Raw genomic sequence first — 24752 nt, forward strand, 5'->3', positions numbered from 1 at the left:
TCTCTTAATTTTCTACTGTAAACCTGTACATAACATGGTGCCTAACACATACTGTGTATGTGATACATAATTGTTGAGTGAATGAATGAAGAATGAATCCGCAGGACCCCAAGCTCCATTTCCTTCATCTACTGTGGTGGGTCATGATTTCAACTGTCCAACATCCAGACCGATTCAACTGATGAGCCCAAAGCTCAAGTGTTCTTAACCTCAGATCCATTGACAGGTAGAATTTAGGGTGTCTGTGACTGGGCATGGAAAATATACCTCTTTATCTCACTAACCTTTAACTGAAATATAGCTTTTCTTTCAATAATTTATGTGGGCAACAAACAACAGTAGTATATTAGTAGGATCTGTGATTTTTGTCACCAGTTGAATCCTTTACACTTGTCAGCAATTTGGAATTATTGTAGTAATTACATGTGCCACTAGATTTTGTTATTTAATGTGTTAATAAAGAAGCACACATACTACTATGCCATAAATTTATTGAATGACCAAATTAATCTTAATTAACCTAAATGAATGCATGAAAACTTTAATAATGTCATTTCCAAGTAACTGGACTCCTTTGTGATCCTCCATATATTAGTTTATACATTTAAAAACATTCTTAGAAGGGGTCCCTAGGCTTTATTTACCACATTGCCAAAGGAGTCCCCGGCACAAACAAGTCCCTTATCTAGTGCAAGTTACAAAGGTGGATCCAGTTTGTAAAAATGCATCAAGGAATGTATATATTTTTATTTTTATTTATTTTTTAAAATATATTTATTTATTTATTCTTTTTTTCATATTTTTAAGTATATTATACTTAAATAAAATGTTTTTTTTTTTATTGGTCTAAACCAATCATGGCAATCCCATGTCAGTAATTAATTTACTAAAACGTGTATGTCCCAATCTGGGCCAATGAGGTTTAAGAGGAGATTCTGCTGAGGTGCCTGGATGGCTCAGTCAGTTAAGCATCCGACTCTTGATTTTGGCTCAGGTCACGATCTCAGGGTTGTGAGACTGAACCCCAGGTTGGGCTCTGCTCAGCAGGGAGTCTGCTGGAGATGTTCTCCCCCTACCCTCTCTCTTTCTCAAATAAATAAATCTTTAAAACAAGAGAGGAAATCTTGCCAGGGGGATTGGAGAGGAGACTTGGAGAGAGAAGCCCCCCTTGGTTTGCCCTTTGTTGTGTCTGCTGGTTGCACCTGGAGTCGCGATGGCCATCTCACAGAGGAGAACAGAGCCAAATGGAACTGGAGATGCAGCATCATGTGCTTGGAGTCTGCTCTGCCTCTTGACACTTATAATTGGACTAATATCTTTTCTCATTGTTTAAATCAATTTGAGACCAACTTTCTGTTACTTGCAGGCTAGTGCATCCTTACTGATACATAGATATGAACACAGAAAGGTGGATTACCTTCTTTAAGTCCTGCTCTTTGATTTAGACTATGCTGTCCAAAAGTATCTGACTTCTTATTGTGTCTGCTTGAAACCCCAGGACACAATTACACTGTCATTATGCAGTCGGAGCATGAATATGCTATGATCTTCTCTTGGTAAATGTCTGGACAGCTGCTAGCTAGTTGGTACACACGTTGACTCTAATGTTGTGGGTTGTTTACCCCAGCCTTTGAGTCCTGGTGAGGGAAGTCAAAGTGCAGCAGTTCTACTCATAGCATGTATGGAGAACATGAGCACAAGCTTGATTACTACTCATGAAATTAATAAGAGTGTTTTCCTCTGATGCTGGGTACATAATACTTTGCAAGCATACCTCTTTTATTTAGGCCCATGGCGTCAGCAGGATGGACACATGTCATGGTTGTTGTCCTGCCATGTAGCTCTGCAGCCACTGATGAAACCAGAAGTAGCATGATAAATAGTACAGGAAAGCCCATGTGGGCACAGCCCCAAAGGCCTGCCTTTTGGTGCTTCCCATGCAAAAAGAACTGTGTTGGAAAAAGTAGGGGTTGGGGCGTCTGGGTGGCTCAGTTAAGCATCTGACTCTTAGTTTCAGCTCAGGTCATGATCTGAGGGTGGTAAGATCAAGCCCCACATTGAGCTTCATGCTTAGCATGGAATTTGCTTGTCCCTCTCCCTCCCCCTCTACTTTTCCCCCCTGCCCTCCCCTGCCCACTTTTATACACATTCTCTCTCTCTCTCTCTCTCTTTCTCTCTTTTTTCTCTCCCAAATAAATAAATACATAGATTTAAAAATCTTTTTTTCTTAAAGTATGGGCTGAAGCCAGACAGCCGAAGTCTGCCATCAGGAAGTGTGTCAGAGTCCAGCTGATCAAGAATGGCAAAAAAAAAAAAAAAAAAAAAAAAGTCACCGCCTTTGTATTTAATGATGGTTGCTTGAATTTTATTGAGGAAAATGATGAGGTTCTGGTTGCTGGTTTTGGTTGCAAAGGTCATGCTGTTGGTGCCATTCCAGGACTTGGCTTTAAGATTGTCAAAGTAGCCAGTATCTCCCTTTTGGCCTTCTTCAAAGGAAAGAGGGAAAGACCAAGACTAAGTTTTGATGGTGAAAACATGACAATAATAAATTTTCATATACCAAAAAACCCTACTTCCCAAGCATAGATAGGGAGGAGTCTGTTACAGACACCCTCACAGATTCTTCTCTTCCTGTGAGATGCTTGTTCAGCTCAGAAGCTGATTGCCTGCTGACTGCTGACCTCCTGTTCACACCTGAGTAACGTGGCTTGACCACGCATGGACCACAGTCTGACTAGCTATACAAGTTAGCAGCTAACATGTACTGATGGACTAGTTTGGGCCCCATTCAGTATCCATTCAGCTCCCTTTTGTGAGCTTAGCATTGCCCAAACTTTGATGTTCTTCTCTGGCCCCTGGGCTTGGAAAGCTGTGTGACAACCTCTATTGTATAATTTGTATTAATCTTTTCAAAGAACCAACTTTTGGCTTTGTTGATTATGCTCTAATATTTTCTATTCTCTGATTTCTATTCTCAGCTTTAGTACTTTCTTCCTTCTAGTTTCTCTGGATTTGATTTGTTGTTCTTTAACTCTGAAATGGAAACATAGATCATTGTTTTTTGGCCTTTCCTAATATGTGTATTTAAAGCTATAATATCCCCTCTATCCACTGCTCTAGCTGCACCCATGAGTTTTGACATGCAGTGTCTTTCCTTATCATCAGTTCAAAATGTTTTATAATTTTCATTGTGATTTCTTTGACTCATGAATTATTTAAAAGTGTATTGCTTAATATTCAACCAGTTGTGGACTTTCTAGTAATCTTTTTTTTTTTTTTTTACTGATTTATAGCTTAATATCACTGTGATCTGAGATCTCTGCCCTTTGAAATTTGTGGAGACTGGGTGAACCAGTGTATGGCAAGTTTTGGTAAATGTTCTTATGCATTTGAAAGAGAATGTGTGTTCTGTTATTGTTGGGGACTGCCTCCTGTTTTGAGCCTCTCTCCATATTTTGTTATTGTTTTGCCTCTTCCCTCTTTTCAGACTCTAGCATTGTATCCTGTAATGGGACTTCCTGTTGAGTGCTCCCCCACATCCAACACCAAGGCCACTGAACGCCTCTTTACCAACATGCCGGTGAGTTGTGTGGAATTTGGACAGCCAGTGCCTTTTCTCTGCTTCTTGGGAGGCAATTAGGGTTGGTCACTCTGTACCAGGGAGAATTAGCCTTAGTATTCAGACCTAGAAGTGAAGCAAGACCATGAGAAACTGCTTCACTTCCACAGAGGGCGATCCAAATAAAGATCATCTTCCTTGATAAAAACACACTTGTACACATGGATACAGTTTCTGTCTGGGAGCAGGTGGCAGGTGTCACAAATGGCCATGGAGGGGGTGGGCTTGGGGAACCTGGGCTCTGGCCCATATATCATTGCCACATATGCAAGATGAACCATACATGGCAGCAGCCACACGGTTGTTTCAAGTGCCTCTGGGTGGTTGTTACATTGAAACCTGAAGATAAACAAGAATAAAGGTGGATCCTAGCTGTGATATTGTGAATCTGTGAATAGTAGGAGAGAGGGTATGTATGTTGAGGCTTTAAAAATATGTATGACACTCCTCAGCCCGCTGTTCTATATGGATCTATCTAAACCGTAATGCCTACTAAATAGCTCTCCTAACTCTGAATGCTATAACAGAGCAGCTTTAACTCCATGTGTGTGTTCCACAATCAGAATAATTTGGGGAAAAACAGGCACAAACTATTAGTCAGTGCTGAAGAGAATCATTAGAAAAGCAAGACAAGATTGCTAAAGTAGATGGCAAGAGAGCAATTCTCTGCCGAGGGTGATATTAAGGAGACTAAGCCAAAGCAAATTAGGAGATGAGAACTTTATTTCTATGGGAGTAGGAGTAGAGATGTATAGAAGATAGGTTCTTGATGTCCTTGACCATGAAGACCTCAGGTCAGAATCAAGTCTCTGTGATCTTGATCGAAAGGACTTGGGTGGAGTTGATGGAGAAGTGGTTATGGGTAGTTAAGGACTTTCTCTCCATGGTTGACACAAATTTACTTCTCCATACAGGTTCAGGGAGCAGTTATTCAGGGGTTCCAGTGGGTCTCCCTTCTTGAGGGAAAGCTTGCAGTAGAGAGTTTAATGTGGTGAACTATAGCCTGTTTCTGCAGTGAGACTTGGGGCTGCAAATGGTCCTTGTCGCCATTCTCTTCCACTATCGTCTCTAAATTCCCTTCAACCTCAGCTACTGTCTCTTCTGGCCTCAGTGGTTTGCCCTGTGATATGACCTAAACCCTCATTCCTGAGGCATCTGAGCCTCTTGAAGACTGAGGTTAATGCACTCATCCATTCAGTCTCCTTTGGACGAGGGAGTACCATGAGGTGCCCAAGCAGATCACTTGGGTTTCATGTATATTTCTCCCTAGCCCCCACCCCCCTCCCCACCATGTAAAAGCAGCCTCACCTCTTCCTGGCTGAACGGGGTCAATCACTCCTGTAAGATGGTGACTCCTCTATTTGCCTGCTGAACCCAAGACACAGAAAGTGCAGAGTGTCCAAGTGGCATCTTGCTGTGTCCTCTGAAGGGGTCTTGGGTGGCAAGAGTGTGTCCCCTTTGGGACATCCTAATCAAGGAGAGCCCAGAGTTGAAGGGAGGGAAAGCACAAAGTCCCCCAGTAGGTCACTGGGAATAATGGCAGGTGAGATCACTCCTCCTTCCATGTGTTGGTTCAGAGACCCATGTACTCTCCCTGTGGGGGACACAGTACCACACAGAGGTCTCTGAATCAGTGTGTATATGGAATCCTAGAAGATGGCATTCCATCCTCACAGAGTCTTGCCTCTGAGCTGGCACTTCAGCTATACCATTAGGAGGCAATCCCATTGCTCTGTGATGGCCAGTTGCATTCTGAATAGTACAGTTTGTAATACAACCACTGGATCCCATGATCATGGGCTCACTCCCTTACCTCCGGCGCTGTGAAGTAAAGCATCCTGGTAAGATGCTATGTTATTTGAGATTGTATCTTTGTGTATCAGGCATTTTGTAAACCCTTGAATAGCAGAGCTGGCCGAGGCTCTGCGGACATAAAAGGCAAACCTATACCTGGAATAAATATCTATTTCTGTGAGAATGAACTGCTGGATTTTCCAGGGTGGAAATGACCCAAATGAAGTCAACTGTTACGAAGTGGTCCATCAATCTCCTCAAGGAGAAGTACCATATTGGAGACTCAACATCCGTCTATGGTGCTAATAGGTTGGACATCGTGAGGTATAATAGTAATAGATTCCGGTTGGGCCCATATGTGACCTCCATCTCTGCCCCTGTAGTTACTCTCTTCTTTCCATTGTGCCATTTTTGTGGTGGCCGATGACAAACTCTGGATGCCATCAATTAGCTAGGTCATTTTGTCTACGTGATTGGTCAGTGCTCATCCATGGTGGATGCTTTTTTGGTGGGTGTTAGCATGAGAATCACAGATCTTGATCCTTTGTACCCATTTCCATATATCCATCACATGCTGGGATTAGTCATCAGGCTCACTCAAACACAAGGGGGCCAAGAAATGTATTCCAACTTATATGCTCAGAAAACAGAGAGGAGGAAATATTTGGAGAATAGTAGTAATCACTACCACAGTCTCCATTTGTTAAAGGGGTCTCAAAGCATGTTCTTTCTCTAATGTTCTACAGAGTCTTAGTGAAAGTAAATGTTTACTTACAGCTTTCATTCTTCCTAGAATCCAAGCAGTGTTTCCTTAGGGCTGAGTTAGAGACAGTTTAACTGTTGGATTTTACTCAGAACAGTATTCCCTTATGCTTTGTTACTGGTAAAAGCATGTTATTCCTGGCATTTTCTGTCCTGTTAGGGAGGGACTTTTTAAAAGCAACTGTTCAATACTCATGCAAAGAGTCTTCTGGTGAGCCCACCCAACCGGTCTGCTGATCATGCCCATTCACATCCCAATCCCACTGAAATACAAGTCTAGCCTCCTAACACACTTATATTACTGTTTATATTTTTTTGGCCCTTGATTGATTCTCTCCCCAACTACATTATAAGCTTCTTGGATGCTGAGACTGTGTCTCCTTTCTCTTTATAGCTCCTGTTCCTAGGACGATATCCTAACCAACATAAATGCTTTGTAACATTTGTCACTAGTGATGAAGTGATTCTAGAAAGCAAACAGAACAGGTTTTATGACAAAGATAGTCACCCATGCAAATAATGCAAGGCAAACAGTCCTCAAAGGATAAACAGGACCCAGAATGCTCCTTCCCCCAGGGCACCCGCTGATCTGATATGTGTTCTCTGACCTCTAGCAAATGGAACTCCTGTGTATTGAGCAGCAAGTTGGAAGGCCTGGTTAACATTTTATGTGGTGAATGTTCAGAGGATTGCAGCTCCTTGGGAAGGTTTTATTGAATTTGAATCCCAGAAAGCAGGACAACCTTCGCCAAGTCTCTGTCAATTAAAAGAATGTAACCATTTTATCTTATTTATTTTATGTGCAGGACCTTAAGCTACTCAAGTCAACATTTTCAAGTTTAAAAAGCCCATCTCAGGGCCCTTGCTTCCTATTTCTATTCCTTTCCCTATTTGAGCCTTCACTCCAACCCAGAAGCAAAAACAAAATGCCTTCTATTTGGGAAAACCAAGAAATTATTTTGATATTTTGTTTTATGACCCAAACCTATATATTACTGGCTGCCACAGTGTTATTTCCCCCTCCTCACTCATCATTCATAGCTACAGGGGTGAAAATAGTCCAAAATGGTATGTAATGTCTGTTACACATTTAGATGCATAAATTTAGTTGTCAAGATGGTGATTTAATAGAAACTTATAGGTTCATTGTAGACTATTTTTAATGCCTAGGATTTCTTTTAAAGTATGTGCATGTGTGTTGTTTTTATTTCTCTCTTCTTGGAAGTGTCATTTCTTTGCAATATAGTCCCACTTTATTTATCATGGTCTGGACCTAACAGATTTTGGCGATAGACTTAGAGTAAATTAAGGAAAAAGCATTTATTTTCATAAGAGTCAGGAAGTAAAACATCTTGATTTCATATCCATAATGTCAATGATAAACCCAAAGTCTCAAGTCCTGTGACATCAGGCATGGAAGCTGACTGTGGGATTTCTCATTCTGACATATTATTTCGTTGGGACTATAAATCATTGATACTGGATTAGCCCCCCTGATAATTCATGTTGCTGAAAAACAAAATTCATCGAAGTAAATGTTAAGGATTGTATTGGCTTTATTCAGTGATTCATGAATCAGACAGTATCTAGCTGCAGATAGAAAGAAGCTTCAAGGAGCTGTATAAGATGAAAGATTGTTGTAGGGGAAAGGGAGCTGGGACAAGGAAGTTATGCTAGGCAGAGAGCAGATTGGTTGTGGCCAGGTCGCTTTCCTTTAAGGGACAACACGGGTCTGTCAGGCAGCTTATCTACCTAGTGCTGACCAGGCAATTACTGATTGACTGGTTTAAGGTTCTTTTTTCTGGAACAGGTTAAAACTATAATCAAGTTAAGTCTTGGTTTGGTGACGTGGGGCTTAGCATAAGTGACTCCATTTTGGACCTGCTGTCTTGTTTTTAACAAGGCTTGTGCCAGTCTGAATTATTTTGAGTATATTTTTAGTTTAATTTGAAACTTTTATTTAATGCTTTTTAAAATGTAGTTTCTTTCTCTCTCACTCATGTGCTCTTGTCCTTCTTCTCATGTTCGTTCTCACTCTTGTTAATTAGTCTGATGTTACTAATCCCCTCCACTAATTTCCTCACTGGTTTGAGAAGGGATTTTTTTTTTCCATTGTAATGCTTTCAAGCTCCTGAAACCAGAGTTCAAATTTTTCATCTTCACATAAGTGGTCCAGAATGAAAGTCAGGATATGAACTGCAAGATATTTTTCAAGTAATTTGAATGATTCCCTACGAGGAATTTAGGTTGTAAATGCCTTCACTGCATTCTTTTGAAAGTTGGGGCAGGAATGAGTTATATTAATGGACAGCTGACATTTCTGTGCAGTGCAAAGGACGGTGATTTTTCTACGCTGTGAGTAATTCACCTGCAGGAACTTTCAGGGCCATTCTTACCTCCAAGGCTAGGGAGAAGAAGGGGAATCAGCCAAGAATGCTACTAGAAATCGTGCTTTTCATATCTAATCCTGTTTACTGTCATCCTAGATTTTGGAAAATACCACCAATGCAACATAAGCAGTCAGAATATTACAGAGCAGTGCTCTCCAAAGGAAGTATAATGTGAATTAATGTAATTGTAATAACATTTAATTTAACATGATATATCCACGATATTCACTTTTCAATATGTGAAGATAGAAATATTAATGAGATATTTTATATTCTTTTTGGCATACGTCTTCAAAATGTGGAATGTATTGTACACATCCAGGATATCTTAATTTGGACTTGCTGTATTTCAAGCTTTCAGTAGCCACAGCCGGTGAGTGACTACCACAGTGGACACAGCAGGCATGGAGACTACCTCATCCAGTACTCTCTCTCTCTCTGACAAATAAAGTCTCAGGAACCAGAGAGAGCACACTCCTTGCCACACTCACACTATTGCATCAGAAAGCAAGACTGGAAAGGCAGACTTTCTAATCACCTCTCAGGGCCAATTTCTGCTGTTTCAAGAGGTTCTTTTGGCCTGAAATCTTATTGACTATCCCCCACCAAATCTCAATTTTATTTTGCTTGTATAGTTTTCATCAAGAAAAATCATCTTTAGGGGCACCTGGGTGGCTCAGTGATTGAACATCTGCTTTCAGCTCAAGGTGTGATCCCGGGGTCCTGGGATGGAGTCCCACATCGGGCTCCCTGCAGGGAGCCTGCTTCTCCCTCTGCCTGTGTCTCTGCTTCTCTCTGTGTGTCTCTCATGAATAAATAAAATCTTAAAAAAGGAAAAATCATCTTAAAACAGGAACAAGAGGAAAAGACAGATTCTTAAGTGAGACTTCAGCAATGATGTCATAGGGACCCTCACCTGGTCAAGAAGGGAGTGAAGATGAACCTGAAATAAATACAATATTGTATGTCAACTACACTTAAGTAAAAAAAAAAAGGAAGTCATCTTAAACACTTCCCTACAAGCATGGAAAAAAAGAAGGAAGTGAAGAGATATTAAATAATATTTGAATAGCCTCTGTCTGCTTTAAATGAGTTAAAGAATTTCTAAGCCTGGGCAAATTATATCTGGGGTCACTGAAAGAATATGTAAATGAGACAACAGAGCTACTGGTGGTTACCAGGAAAATGATGGAGAAAGGAAGAAATGCTAGAGATTTGGTACATATCCAGATTTTCCAGCTGGAAAAGGCAAATGATACTGGTAGCAAATGTGTACCTACTAGGTGCCAGGTTCAGGCTCTGAGTGCTTTAGATGTGTTGATTCATCATTTCCTCACAAGAAACTGATAAGTAGTCATACTATCTTCACTTTTCAGATGAGAAAACTGAGACAGAAAAAAAAAAAAAAGAAAACTGAGACAGAGAAGTTATGTATCTGTCCAAGATACATCGCCAGTAGATGGCAGAGCCAGGATTTAAGCTAGGGAGTATGACTCCGGAGTCTAATTTTTTTTTTAAGATTTTATTTACTTATTCATGAGAGACACAGAGAAAGAGACAGAGACTCAGGCAGAGGGAGAAGCAGGCTCCCTTCTGGGAACCTGATGTGGGACTTGATCCCGGGACCCCAGGATCACTCCCTCAACTAAAGGTAGATGCTCAACCGCTGAGCCACCCAGGTGTCCCTGGAGTCTAATTTTTTAAATGGATATTACATTATGCTTTTCGCAAATGAAAATTTCAGGGGTACCTGAGTGGCTCAGTCAGTTTAGTAACTGATTCTATCGATCTCAGCGTTGTAAGTTCAAGCCCTGCGTTGGGCTCCATGCTGGATGTGGAGCCTACTTAAAAAGAAAATGGAAATTTCAGTATTTGCCTAGTTCTCTGCCCTTTTATCCTCCCTTTCCCCATAGCTGGGAATCATCTGATATCCACTTAAAAGTTCAACCCAAGCCAGGCTCTGGGGCAAGAGGTGACTTTGGTAAAAGAAGTCCTAGTTCAATGCTTTGGTAGCATACCATCACATTTTAAGGACTACCATCTGCACCTGGACCTGGTACCTCGGTTCTGGACTTCCTTGCATTATCCATCCCTAATTTAGGTATTGGAGTCTGTTCTTGGACCCATTTGCAACTTTTGGACAAGAGATCCTGATACCCGAGTCTCCTCAGGTCATTGTACAGAAACTTCTCTTTGGTACTACTTACCTGTCAGTTCTATTCTTTATTACCTCTTGAGAGACCTCCATGACACCAATTGCTTTTGCCAAAATACTGAGAAGGATTATACTCCCCACCCACCGTGTTCCACCTATTGGTCAGACTTTCCTGTCATCACTCAAATTGCCCCCAATTGCCCATCCATCCCAGCAACTGAGTCTAATTCCAAGATCAAGCCCCTCCCCTCCTAGTTTGCTTGACTTTCTGTATTGGTAAAACCTTCCAGTTATGAGTGAAATACCATAGTGCCAAGTCTTTGAGTTGGGTTTTGGTCCTTGGAAAAATTGTAAGTGTATTATTAAACCGTTGATTTAGAAGTACTTAAAATGAAAAGTGATGATTATTAAGAAATCCTTCCAAATCCAAACTCAGTCACCTTTTCCCCTTTTTGGATAGTGTTATTAAAATTGCCAACATGAAGAATGCCTTAGATATAGTATATCTGGATCTCATCAAGCTATTTACTTAACAAGGCTATCATGATATTTTTGTGGATGAGAAGCAAAGAGTGTGGTCTGGACGATAGAATAGATGTGTAAATTCATGTCTGGTCTTGAATGTCAATTTTGAGCTAGGTCTCCAATACTATTGTAAGCGTCTTCCTCTTGTTGAGGAGGAAAATTTTTTTCTCTGTCCTTCAAGATTCTTCCAGTTTATCTAACAATTAAATTGACATGAGGCAGATTAGCAGGAGAAAATAAAATTTGATTACATCCCTACATTCATGAGATTTCAAGCACTATGAGGTCTGTAAGCCATCTTGAACTAAGAAGGGGGTAGGGGCCTGGGACTTCAAAGGGAAGGAAAGCAATTCACAGAAAGCTGAAAAAGAGTAAATGTTTGGGGGCAGCCCCAGTGGTGCAGCAGTTTAGCACCGCCTGCAGCCCAGGGCATGATCCTGAAGACCCGGGATTGAGTCCCACGTCGGGCTCCCTGCATGGAGCCTGCTTCTCCCTCTGCCTGTGTCTCTGCCTCTCTCTCTCTCTGTCTCTATGAATAAAAAAAAATTTTTTTAAATACTTTAAAAAAAAGTGTAAAAAAATAAAAAATAAATAAATAAATAAGTGTAAACGTTTGGTAAACAAATGTTTGCTGGGCCATTTAAAAACAACAGGACAGAAAGAGGAATTTTAACCAACAAACTCTGCTAAATTCCTCCCGGTCTACCACCCCTAATTTATATTATAATGTAGTGATCTATGGCATAGCTCTCTTGCTGGAGTAGGTTCTTTATCGAAATTCTTTTGGGCAGTTAGACGGAAGGTCAAAATTTCTTCCAGAGTCTTTTGGGCCTTGATGGTTTTCAGCTCAAAAGGATCTACATGCCAAAGTGGCACATTTTGAGGCATCTGAGCCTTGGCTCCTACACTCTTAACCCTGGTCTTTCCTACTTTTTTATTAAATACTCTAATAAACACTTATGAGGAAAGCCCAGCAAATGTGTAGAAGATGCAGAAGAGAGACAAATAGATCCCATGGCCAATGGCATACTCTGAAGTCAGAGGGTTCTCTACAAGCTCGAATGAAGGGCCCAAATGAACAAGATAAAATGCAATAAGAATGCATGTAAATACATGGGCTTTTTAACAATCAAACTGTACAAAAACCATATGAAAGGGACATGGGCTAACATTAGTATGGCGGTGATGGGCATGAAGTCTTAGGACCTTTAATTTATTATAAACTCATCGTGAGCCAGAGGTGTACATGGCTGCCAAGTATTGAATGTGATCTTGGACTACATTAATTATAGTATAATGGGAAGGCTAATTCCATTGTACTTGGTACCTGCCAGACTCTGTCTGTATTATTGTACTCAGATCATGGCAGGCTGACAAATTACAAAGGATCTGAGACAGGCAGCCAGGGCGGAAAAGGGTCTGGAACTAATGGTATGCTGGAGCCAGCTGGTACTCACTTCTTAAAATTGGTAGATATTCAGGAATTTTTGAGCTGCCGATTAAGCCCTTGGCAGCTTGAAATGGACCATGGTGGGAAATTTACACCATCGTAATTGGCAAATGCTAGAAGTCAGGACTTTTTATTTTCTAGAAAGTGGGTGTATCAGGACACCATTGTCACCAACCCTATGATATGAAGAATGATTAAAGACTGAGAGGTTGTTACATTCAATCAAAAAGAAAAAAAACTCAGGGGCAGAGAGGATGAGGATTTCAGAGCTATCTTTAAATAGTTGAAAAGTTTAGATTTTCCTTTTCAGCAAACAAGAGCCATGCCTCACCAACAGTTCCGTTTTCCTCTAAGGACAGAACAGCTCCCACAGTGGCCCCTGCCCAGCCAGACTATGGTATAGCCCCAGACTGCTGGTCACTGATGAGAAACTCCTTTGAAGTTTCACATATTGCCCTTTAAAGTCATGCAAATTTGATTTTTTTTTATTTTTCAGATTTTTAGAAAATTTATTTACTTATGAGATTCACAGAGAGAGGCAGAGACACCGGCAGAGAGAGACACAGGCTCCCTGCAGGGAGCCCGATGCGGGACTCGATCCCGGGGAACGGAAGGCAGACACTCAACCACAGAGCCACCCAGGCACCCCAAAGTTATGCACATTTTACATTTTACTTCATAAAGGATCTATATCTCTCTGAGTATAAAAATAATCCGTTGGCTAGGGTCGTGGTCCCGGGGTCCTGGATAGAGTCTTACACGGGGCCCCATGCAGGGAGCCTGCGTCTCCCTCTGCCTGTGTCTCTTCCTCTCTCTCTGTGTCTCTCATGAATAAATAAAAATAAAATATTTAAAACAACAACAACCCATTTTATTTATTTATTTGTTTATGTATTTGTTTGTTCGTTTGTTTGTTTGTTTATTTATTTATTTATTTATTTTTAATTGGAGTTCAATTCTCCAACATATAGCATAACACCCAGTGCTCATCCCATCAAGTGCCCCCCTCAGTCCATTTAAAGAGGCACTTCTCAAATTTTTCTATGTCTGAATCACCTGGGGAACCTGTTAACATGCAAATTCGCATGGAGTAATTCTGGATAGGAGGCTGAAGTTCAGAATTTGCGGCAAGGCCGCAGGTGCTGCCAGAGGTGCTGGGTTAGGCATCCTTTGGGTAGGGGGCGTTCAAATGCCTTTACCTGCCTTCTCTTCCCCCAACTCCATCTTCTAGTTCACTGGGCACCGGAGTGATAGGGTTTGTGGCATGGGTGTTTAATCTCTGTGCCCCACAGAGAGCAAGCCCTTGGGGGGTATACAGATGCACCCCCGAAAAGCTTGGAGTTGAAGCTTTGTAGACTTACTGGCGTTGCATCTTCTGCCCTCTTGTAGAATTCCTTTTTGCTGTAGAGCGCTTGGACCCCATCCTATCTGCCCATACTGAGTGTCATTACAGACAACAGCCGAGGAAGTCTATCCTGTGACCCATTGCAGGGAAATGTCAAGAACGTCATCCAGGGATCCCTGGGTGGCGCAGCGGTTTGGCGCCTGCCTTTGGCCCAGGGCGCGATCCTGGAGATCTGGGATCGAATCCCACGTCGGGCTCCCAGTACATGGAGCCTGCTTCTCCCTCTGCCTGTGTCTCTGCCTCTTTCTCTCTCACTGTGTGCCTATCATAAATAAATAAAAAAATTAAAAAAAAAAAAAAAGAACGTCATCCACTCTGTTACATTCTGTTCTCTGTCTGAGGGCTCAGGGGAACTTTTTCTTAAGTTTTATTTCCAGGAATTGCTTCTTCTGAACACTTTATTCTTTTTGATCTTACCAACGCCCTGAATCTCATGGTTGAATGCACTTTCCTCTCTCACTCAACGTTCATCCAGCACAGACCGATTGAGCACCTGCTGGGCTCCAAGCACCAGCGGGGTTGGGGCATAGTGGGGAACAAAACAGACACAGATGCCCCACTCTCATGGGACCTATTTCCCGGGGGCTCTTCCCTGTGATTGTTAGGAAATAGGGAGCCACTTTGGAGGCTGCCTCCTACAACTCTAAAAGACCTGACAAAAGATGGTTCTGGTTTGAATCTGGCTCCTGGTTGTATGATTTTCCAACTCTCATTTTTCTCTTTCCCGGATTCTCCCAACCCTTTATTTTTCTTTTGTATACCATGTGCATTTTATTTGTCGTAAGCTGCCTCAAATCCCCTGCGGAATGAGGCGGGATATAGATAGCTCATTAAATATGTGGAGCTGGAGAAATCGGAGCTAAAGCCAATGCAGTAAAGTTACAGGGAGTTAAACTTTAGCCTCATATACAAATAGTCTAATGTCCTGAAATGAATTGATTCACCTTATAATGTAGGGGCTTTTCTGACACCGATATTGGCAGCTCACCTGGTTTGGGGAATTTTGATGTACTTCCTGACACGAAGGGTGTTTCTACTGGATAATACCTCAATGCCTTTCAATAATTGGACTGAGGACAAATTTCCATGATTTTAGTTCTATAGACAGCAGTGGCTCCTCCTTTCTCCACCAGCCCCAATATCTATTGGAGCAGATGAATTCTTTGGGGGAGATGATGGCCTTGGGGGATCTCACATGTTGACATGGGGGGAGTTTTGGAGAGGGAGAGCGGCTTCTGCCAGAAAAGCAGCCCAGAGCTCAAATCCTCCACCTGGGATGTGTTTTGTGACACTCACTAAAATCTAAACTCTGGCTTTTTCTCCTAACTTGTCTTGATCCAATTCATGGTTTTCTTCAGATGAATAAAATACCCCTGTATTTATAGTGGATGCTGTAAACCAGCCAGCCGCGGTATTTTTTATATCATAAGCAGCTGCTCTCTGAGCCGACACAGAGTGAAAGAGGCAGATTTGTATTTTTACAGCCAGATATGAAACCAGCTTTCAATAATTTGGGAAGCACGTGCCACCTCTTATGATCCTCAGGGTGCTTATTTTGAAATGAGCCCTGGAGATTGCAGATACTACAGTTAGTATAACCCTGAAAGGCAGTCCCGCTTTAGCTACTTCCTCGAAAACAGGAAATTTTAATGAATTAATTGATTTTCACTTCAGTATGAAATATTGGCACTTCTGATGATACCACTCTGTGACTACATAGAGGCAGCATTTATGACCTTTGTAACTAAGTACATTCCATTCACTGAAAAATGACAACTATGCTAAAGAAATACTTTCCTCCTTGCTGCTGCTTCTCCCAATGAGAGCTTTTAGCAAAGGGCATAGAAAGTCCTGCCAATAAATAACAAAAATTTACTATCTTCACCATCGTTTTACAGTCTTGCTCTCCTCCTAAGAGGAACGCAGAGAGCAGAATGGATGGAATCAACCTGCTTTGCTCAGCACCACGGGCTTGTCATTACTCAAACGGGGTGCTGAAGGGGGACATGAGGAGAGATGTACAGACAGGCAACGCTGTGGCCCCAGACATGTTTCCTGGCCATTATTGGCCTCGTTATTCCGGTTCCCCACCCTGAGCGGCTGTCTGCCCTACCTCCCTCCAATGCCATAGAAATCAGAATTGCCTTCACCTTCGGAAAGCACTGAAAGAAATCCCTTGAGTCAAAACCCATCCAGGGGGAATCATTTTTTTATTCCTTTTGTGGGACTGAATGTTCTTCTCCTACGTAAGAGACTAGGATGCTTTAGAAAGTGCGTCTTCAGACTCCTTGAATTGAGGAAGGAAAAGAGACAGAGCCAGAAAGAGCTTAGCTGGAATGAAAAGCATTTTCCTGGACGCTGCCCTCCTGAATTAATCAGGTCCAGCAGAGGCGGCTGAACGAGGCTGTTGGGGAAAACTTCCTTTCTTGTATGACTGGGTATTTCTAGCCGGGCTGCAAACAGAGGAATGCTTTCTCGCCCTTGGTCCAGGGCCATTGCAACCAGAATCAAAACAACTGTTTGCCATTCCTATAAGGAACTTTAATGATCTGAAAGGAAATAGCAGGATGTATGAAAAGGCCCAAATTTCTCTCCATTAGTGGTTTAAGGGCTCTCAGTGTAGTGATTCTTGAAATCACAATTACGGTTCATGAAGTTTCTCTGACAAGGCCCAGCTAGGAGAATTGGTTTGAGAAAAGGAGCACTGAGAACTCCAGCCTGATTTCAAAGAACCTCAGCTTTACCCTCCTCATTGAAGTTCTTGGGAAAAATAGCTTGCATGGGGGAGTGGGGTGAAGAAAAATGTCTTTTTCCTCCTTAGTAAGCATGTCTTTTTTAAAATGTAGCCCGAATCTCTCTTTTTTTCCCCATCGTTTGAGGCTTAATTCCCATATGCCGATTATTCTTGTCAGAGCCAATCCCTTGCTGCTCTAAATACATCTTTTATTTTGCTGCATATTTCAACAGCGTCTTACTCCTGTGTTTCAGCTATAGCAAATGGTCTACGCAAATTCTCACCCAGCAAGACATTCACAGGAGTTGGGGGGGGGGGGTAAGGCACCTGCAACTAGTTGCGTGTCTACAGTAGGTTGGGCACCCGGCTAGACCTTTTTACCAGTGTGATTTAAGCCTCCACCCATGTGCTGTAAGGCTAGGATAAGCATCCTTATTTTATGGATGAAGAAACTGAGGCTCCCTTTTCGAGGAGATTCAGGCTTTCTCCCAAGTTTCAACTGTGTGAACCCGGGTAGTCTGACCTCAGTAGCCACGCCTGTGGCAAACTGCATCTTGTTCGGGACGGATGATGCAATCTCCATTTGACAGATGATGATGTAAAGGCTAAGGAGGTTTTTCACTTTCTCAAGTTCCCATCATAATCCTTGCCCGGTTGATGTCGCTGGAAACCCGTTTACTGTACCAAGCCACTTGGCATAGCGACTCAAGACAGATAATTAGGCTGAATCAGATGTTGCCCGGGCAGTGTATGGGCTGTTTAAGAGAAGCTCCAGCTTGATTGTAGAACGTATCAAAAGTCACTTTATACTTAATGTAAAGGATAGCTTCAGGTTAGAGCTTCACTTGGAATCCTCCCCACTATGACATCAGCCAACTTGGTTACGCTACGCTGTCTTATCGGTGACCTACAACCGTTCATCTTTACTATTTCGTTGTACTAGCTCATTACTGAGGTTTCCCATATTCAAGAAAGCAATGTGGGGTTCCAGTTTCCCTCCTGAGCTATATAGGCATGACACTCAATGAGAATAACTGAATCTGGCATCAAGAGCTGTGTTTTTACACCATTCTTGGGACCCCAGCACAGAGAATAAATATGTACCCAATAAACCTCAAGGGAGATGTTCCTAACTATTCCCAACTATACTCAGTTCTCAGAACAGGATATGGGCAACTTTCCCTTTACTTGGGTGCCTTTTCCTTCACCCTGGGCATCTGTGTCTGGGAAAGACTCCAGATTTCTACATAGCTCATGGGAGAATCAAGTCAAGGCCATAGATAACACTCTAGGAGGGGATTGTGGTGGAGGCTAATAGCTGATCATCAAAATCAATCCTCTCTCTTTTCCGTAATAATAGAGTTGTTGCCAGGCACCCTGAATACCTACCCAAGTTCTCCCATGTAAATTCCTCTGTACAGCCACACTATATTTAAACCTGACTGCCTGGCTATATACAGCATTACTTAGCATCCCTTGTGGTGTTTTGTGGCCATGTGACTCTGCTCTATACCGGTGGTTCTCAGAGCATCATCATCATCTGACAGCTTGTTAGAAATGCACATTCTCAGGCCCCCCTGACCTAGTGAGACAGAAACTATGAGGGTGCAGCCTACAGTTTGTGTTTTAACAAGCCCTCCAGGGGATTCTGAGGCAGGCAAATGTTCTTGAGAATAGAGTGAGTAGAAATAATGTGTGTCCCTTCTGTGACTGGACCCAAAGTCATTGAATATGCCTCTTCTACGCTGTCTTCCGACTTCCTTCAGGCTAGAACCAGACAAAGCCTCAACCATGCACAAGGTGACAGTGCTTTAGAGCAGAAGTTTTATGCCAATTTGACGCTAAAGAATCTTTTAGATTTAAGCTTTATATTTATTTTATTTTATTTTATTTTATTTTTTAAGTAAATAAGTGTGGAGCTCAATGCAGGGCTTGAACTCATGACCCTGAGATCAAGAACTGAGCTGAGGGGCACCTGGGTGGCTCAGTGGTTGAGCGTCTGCCTTTGGCTCAGGTCATGATCCCGGGGTCCTGGGATCGAGTCCCACACCAGGCTCCCCACAGGGAGCCTGCTTCTCCTTCTGCCTATGTATCTACTTCTCTCTGTGTGCCTCTCATGAATAAATAAGTAAAATCTTAAAAAAAAAAAAGACCTGAGCTGAGATCAATTAACCGACTAAACCACCCAGGCACTCCTCAGATTTAAGTTTTAAATGCATGAAGTAAAATTGCATATGATTGAAAAGAAAACCATTTGTATTATACAATATTCTTCACAAAACCAGATACATGAAATAGTACATTTTAAGTAATACATTAACTAACAAGATCTGATAGTGTGTCTAATGACCTCCATAAATTCAAGATATCTGCAATAACTGTATTATAATGTGGAAAGTATTTGTGGTATCTACTGGTAACACAGTTCCAGGTACTTCTGGTACTACTATGGGTTGTTGTCTACATTCATAATGTAAGGAATGCTGAGTTTCAATTAGAGACTTATGGTAGACTGAATAGTGGCCCAGGATATCCATGTTCTAATCTTCAGCACCTGCAACAATAGCCCTACATGGTAAAAGGGACTTCACAGCAGATATGATTAAGTTAGGGTATTGACATGGGGAGATCATCCTGGATTGGTCAGATGAGCCTTAAATATAATTAGAAATATCCTTGTAAGAGGGCAGTAGGAGGTGGCTAGACAGCAGAAGAGGATGAGGCAATGTGACGATGGATCTATGCTGCAGACTTTGAAAAGGGAGGAGGGGCCACAAGCCAAGGAATGCAAGTGGCCTCCAGATATAAGAGAAGGCAAGGAAATGGACCTTCCCCTAGAGCCTCCAGAAGGAACACAGCCCTGCTGACACCTGGACTGTAGCCCAGTGAAACTGATTTAGGATTTCTAACTTCCAAAACTGTGAGATAATAGATTTGTGTTGATTCAAGCCACTATGTTTGTGATCATTTGTTATAGCAGCAGTAGAAAACTAAAACAAGCTTAGTTAAAGTAGTGGTGATTTCTCCCCAACCCCCGATTCCAGTTGATGAACCTCCTGAATTCTATCCATTGGTTAGAGAATGCTATCCATGGATTAAAGAACCTTTTTTTTAAAAAAAAAATATATTTGTTTATTTATTTATTTATTTATTTATTTATTCATGATAGACACACACACACACACACACACACACACACACAGAGGCAGAGACACAGGCAGAGGGAGAAGCAGGCTCTATTCTGGAAGCCCGACACGGGACTCTATCCTGGGACTCCAGGATGGCGCCCTGGGCTGAAGGCGGTGCTAAACCGCTGAGCCACCCAGGGATCCCCGGATTAAAGAACCTTTATCCTAGCAGTTTGGAGAGCAACGGAGTGGAAGGACCTGAGTCCCTGAATGACTCCAGGAGGCAGAGCTGCCTATGAATCTAGAACCCTTTACTTTGAACTAATATTAAGAGTAAAAGGAAGTTCTTTGATTTTTTTAAGCCACTGAATTTTGGGGGTCTCCTTGTTATAGTACCTTAGTTCCCTTCTAGTATATATAGTTCACTTAACTATTATGGGCGAATTCCTCAAGAGGGGTTAAGAAATATAGCTAAGGAAAGCATATATGGACAGGAGAAAGAATCCAAAGCACCTCAGCCCACCAGACTAAGGAGCCAACAGTGATGGTGAGCAGTCGGGGCAGGAAAGTTGGAGCGCTGACCCAGCAAGTTCAGGAAGCCAGGGGCTGAGTCTGGTCAGGACCACACACTAGGGAACTAGGGGGCAAGGTCAGGGAATGGTGAGTGATAGAGGATGGCAGAGCCTGGGGGACCAAGGGCCTCTTTCTGTGCTCAGAGTCCCAACCCCCAGACTGGTTCTCGGCTTGCCAGATGCCTTGGAATATTCAGCCAGTAAGAACCCAGACCTCTCTAGCAGCCATGCTAAAGAGCTTGGCTTGGGGTTTGCATGTTCCTATTTTATCTGACAGACACACGGGCTCTTGCTCCTCCAGGCATGGACCGCTGGCTTTGTTCCTGGCTCTGAGACCCAGGTTGGGCCCTTTGGTTTTAATGACCTTCTGGCTTTCCTTCTCAGCCTTTTGGATCTCAGAACTCCCTTATGGTTTTCAACTTTCCTCATCTTGGTGTCTTTAGTTCCCCTGGGTGAAAAATTTCAACTCCAACTCAGCCAGCCTCCCATCACCAGCCTCTTTAGCAACCCACCTTCGAGCTGGGTATACCCCAGCCTCACCTGGAGTAGGTAAGGATTCTAACAAAGACTTCTTTTGGATTCCACCTTGAAATAAAGATAGAAACATTTCTCAAGAGTTTTACTTGAAGATCAATTTTGCTTCATTTATATAAAATATAAACATAAAATAAGGGTACATGTGCAGAGTACCCACAATTCTTAAATCTTTCTGTACATGTTAAAATGTGTTAAGAACTAAGGAAGCTAGCTGGGCAATTTAAACCTCATCTTTCCATTTTCCATTTTTGTGATTTATACATAAGGATTTTCCTGATATGGTTTCTTATATTTATCAAAAAACAAAACAAAACAAAACAAAACAAAACAAAACCCAGTAGTAGCCCATAGAAAAGTAGAATTAACAGAGAATGTCCATGATAAAATTTCGGAAATGTTAACAGCTGATGAATATTGGGAAAATGAAGCAGTAAGAAACAGTTTTCCTTCTGGAAATAATGTCTGTAGCAGCCATTAACGATCATAACTACCCACATTGGTAAGAGATTTGGTTGGACCAAAGTAAATATAAAAGCAGCAAACAGAAAATTTGAACTACGTGTGAAGAAATAAGGAAAAGAATATCTAGTTTTAAATATACACTTTTTCTTACCAATAAATGAAAAGTGTCTAAATTAGCTCTAGAGTAGGAATATAGAAATTGTATTTTTAAATAATTATAGTTTAATTGTAGTTTTGTTTCACTTAACGTTTCAGATACATTCCTGGAAAGTTAAAAATCTATCCAATTTTTTTCTTGAGTACAATTATGAGTTTTGGAGCTTCCATCAATACACTGAATTTATATTTAATTTAATTTATTAAGTAAACTCTGTGCCACATATGGAGCTCAAACTCACGACCATAAGATCAAGAGTCATGCTCTGCCAACTGATCCAGTCAGGCGCTCCTATTTATTTTTATTTTTTCAGAAACTGCATGTTTTATTTTAATTCTAGTGTAGTTAACATACAGTATAATATTATTTTCAGGTGTACAATATCTATACATTACTCAGTGCTCATCATGATAAGTGTGCTCTTTAATCCCCATCACCTATTTCAGCCCCCTCCCCCATACCTCCTCTCCAGTTCTCTGTAGTTAAGAGTCTGCATTTTGGTTTGTCTCTTTTTTTTTTTTTTTACTTTCTTTGTTTTGTTTCTTAAAATCCACATATAAATGAAATCACATGGTATTTGTCTTTCTTGGACTGACTTATTTCCCTTAGCATTATACCCTCTAGATCCATCCATCCATGTTGTTGCAAACTTTCATTCTTTCATGGCTGAGTAATATCTCATTGTGTGTGTGTGTGTGTGTTATGTGTGTTATACATATCACATCTTCTCTGTCCATTCATCTATTGATGGACACTTAGGCTGCTTCTATAATTTGGCTATTACAAATAATGATGTAGTAAACATAGGGGTGTATGTATCTTTTTTTCCTCCAAGGTTTGGTTTAAAAGGGACTTGTTTATTTTGAGAAAAAAAGGTCTCAAACATCAGGCTGTTCACAAAAATAACTCACAGTATCAGATTAGAAAACAAATCTTAAAAAAAGAAAGAAAACAAATCTTAAGACTTTTGCACTAATTATTTTTCTAGAGGATGCATGTGACATGACAACTCTCATTCACAAAAATGCATTATTACATTTGTGTTGAACAGTCCCACATAGCACTTTTATGTGGGGTATAACATGCATACCTCAAATTCAAAGCTGCTCTTAGGTGCTCCTCAACTAATGTGATTGCAGTTAGGGAAGCAACTACTGAGCTCAAGTATGAATGGAAAGAACTGTTCTTGCATAATAAGAGATTATTTTGGAGACAGTTGTTAAAAACCAAAACCACACATCCTTTTTATTGTTAAGTCATAAAGACAAAAAAGTCATAAAGAGGAATCAAAATTAAAAGCAAAAAGTATAGGGTAAGACTTAACATAATGCCTAGGAGTGTCAAAGGAAATGAAAATGGGACTAGGCACAGGGCAATATGAATTAATGAACATGGGAAGGACAAGGATGGGGACAAAAGTGAGCATGTGCTGGAGGAGATAGTAAGAGAGGGGATCTGGTGAGAATTTTGATCTTAGACAAGTGCCTAATTAAAATAATGGGAGAAAATTTCCAAACCCCACTGTGTGCTTAATAGTCATCTTTGCCAGTGGGGCTGTCTCTGTCATCCTCTCTTTCCTCAGCTTCTTTTTTATCATCCTTCACTCAACTCTAGCTGCTCATCTCCCTGGTCTTCATTATCACCATCATCCTGTATGTATCCCCTCTGCACCAGATCCCTCCAGTCTTCATTGTAATCATCATCCGGTACATCCCCCTCCACAGCAGATCCCCCCAGTCCTCCTTCTTATCATCATCCAGTACGTCTGCCTCCATAGCAGGGTCATCTGCACCCCCTCAGACTCCATCTTCACATTAGTCTCATCTTTCTTCAGGGAGCTGGTATTCTGATCCTTTCCTGAGTTATCATTCTTCATCTCTTTTCCTTACTTACTCTCTTCTTTTTCCATTTTTCCCCCAGATTTTCCAGCTCCTTTTTGTTTTATCTGGGTCAACTCCCCCTTAATGACCTGAAGGTCATCTCCTTTTAACTTTCCAGACTTGGAAGAAGATCCTCGCTGTCCACTCTTAGAACTGAAGTCACTTTTGCCCCGTCATGAGGTGTTTCCTGATACATAGTGGCAGTTTGAGGGAACTACAGCTGGAGCGAAAGGAGGAGGAACACTTGTTGGGTAACTACATCTTGTCATAACAAGCCTATTGAACGTCATAGTCTGAGTCAAAGGAGGAGCCATAAGCTCCACTGCAGATTGTTTTGCACCTGCTTTTCCTCAGTTTGCTTTTGGCTCTAGAGTCAGATTAATATTTATTTATTTATTTTTTTATTGGTGTTCAATTTACCAACATACAGAATAACCCCCAGTGCCCGTCACCCAGATTAATATTTAAAACCTGGCCAGCTATCACTCTGCCAGCCTTTCCTGCCACAGCAGCTTGAGCATTTCTCTCATTAGCATACTGAACAAAGGCAAGGCCCTTATGAACTGAGCAACCCACAATTTTGCTATATTTTGAGAAAATAGCCTCCACATCAGATTTCTTGACCACAAGAGTATCAAGATTCCCAGTGTATTCATGGGAGTTCAAGGAGCAAGGATCTGTCTTGTTGGTAACATTGCTGGCCATTGTCTTTGATGATATGGTTTCTCACAAAGCCAAAAATCGCAGCTGAAGATAAAAAAATCTCGCTCAAGTAAAGTTCCACTAACTTATATATTTTGAGTGATTTGTAATCAGGATAGGAGAGGAAAAAGAGATTTGATTCTGAATCTCCTACTCCCAGGTTCTACATGGAGAAGTGACTGCTGCATGTCAGCAGTGCAGTGGCAACCACTCAGTCTTTGCATCTTCACTATCTTTTCAAATTAGTGTTTTTGTATTCTTTGGGTAAATACCCAGTAGGTTATTTACTGGATCATCTGGTAATTCTATTTAAAATTCTTAGGGAACCTCTATACTCTTTTTCATAGTGGCTGCACCAGTTTGCATTCCCACCAAGTGCTGCACGAAGTTTCCTTTCTTTCCACATCGTCACCAACATTTATTTCTTGTCTTTCTGATTTTAGCCATTCTGACAGGTGTGAGGTGATATTTCATTGTAGT

General features: G+C 41.4%; 1 protein-coding gene and 1 pseudogene across 10 annotated transcripts in view; one reads left to right on the forward strand and one right to left on the reverse strand.

Moving 5' to 3' along the window:
* RAI2 (retinoic acid induced 2) overlaps positions 1–24752 on the forward strand; it is a 388350-nt gene that overhangs the window by 164586 nt on the left and 199012 nt on the right. For 8 of the 10 annotated variants that reach the window (XM_077889284.1, XM_077889277.1, XM_077889287.1 and 5 more), the window contains one exon: positions 3488–3580. The gene's annotated coding sequence lies outside the window, so the exon portion shown is untranslated. Of the gene's footprint in view, positions 1–3293; positions 3372–3487; positions 3581–23713; positions 23822–24752 lie in introns of those variants that run through there. The other 2 variants (XM_077889278.1, XM_077889282.1) reach the window with 2 other exon arrangements.
* LOC144308574 (heterogeneous nuclear ribonucleoprotein C-like) lies at positions 23002–24275 on the reverse strand (annotated as a pseudogene).

This window comes from Canis aureus, chromosome X, assembly GCF_053574225.1.
Source record: "Canis aureus isolate CA01 chromosome X, VMU_Caureus_v.1.0, whole genome shotgun sequence".
NCBI classification, from domain to species: domain Eukaryota; kingdom Metazoa; phylum Chordata; class Mammalia; order Carnivora; family Canidae; genus Canis; species Canis aureus.